The sequence below is a fragment of the Mus pahari genome, chromosome 7, assembly GCF_900095145.1.
Source record: "Mus pahari chromosome 7, PAHARI_EIJ_v1.1, whole genome shotgun sequence".
Taxonomy (NCBI): domain Eukaryota; kingdom Metazoa; phylum Chordata; class Mammalia; order Rodentia; family Muridae; genus Mus; species Mus pahari.
Window position 1 is genome coordinate 108,578,016 of NC_034596.1, and position 1,029 is coordinate 108,579,044.

The following is a 1,029-nucleotide window of genomic DNA, read 5'->3' on the forward strand; positions in this document are numbered from 1 at the left end:
GCAGGAAACCACAGAAGCCAGGAGGAAAGGGGTGGCCATACCCTCTTATAATATAACAGGAAGGAACAGAGCTGAGAACCAGCATGAAATACTGTACAGCTGAAAACTGAGGCTGTGTCAATATGCTCTCTGATGACAGTAGTATGTGGCAGTATCTGCAGTGTCAACACTGATGATCTGGAGGAATGCTTTGTTATTGGAGGTGTCTTTGGAGATTGTGAGCCAGCTCTTCAGGGATGGGTTGTACCAGTTTTCATCACCCCACCAAATTGATGCCAGCCACTCCATACCCTTCCTTGAGGGCTGATGAATCCAGCTCACACCTATACCAGAAATACTCAGTGAAAACTCAGAGAAAGACCAAGTTAGACTGAGGGTCTGGGATGGGTGCAATATTCCAGGGACAGACTCTTTCAGAGTAACTTGGGACAAAACAACTCTGAAGAAAATAATACAGATGATAAAATTAGCATAGAGGGAAGCTAGAAAACCTAGTCCCTTAGGAATCCCTGGCACTCACATGTAGGGGCAATCAGCAGCAGGAGTGAGGACATAAGCCTGTCCTTGGCTGCACATGGATGATTATGGAGGCTCACCATTGGCTTTTTAACCTAAGTTTGGGTGGATCCAGGAGAGTTTTGCATTCCCTCATCAAGTGCTTACTCTGATGATGGGCTTACATTTTTGGACTCAAGAGGAACCAATTTGTGATAAGAATCAAAGGAACTCACTTCTGATCCCCATAAAGAGTCTCTAACTGAATACCAGAGTTCTCAGAATAAAACACTTCAGATGAATGCTGAATAGTAGGAACAAGACTGAGACCCTTTGTCTAACACGAAGTTTTCTGACTCTGTTCACTTATCCATGGATCATTACTTTTTGTTTTTACATGAAGGACACATGAAGAACTTAAAACATTGTTGTATCTTCTGCCTTTGTCTTGCTCTGCTTGATGACAGTGATTACAACCTATGTGAATCTTGTCAGACCATATTTTCTTTCACACACACACGGAGAGAGAGAGAG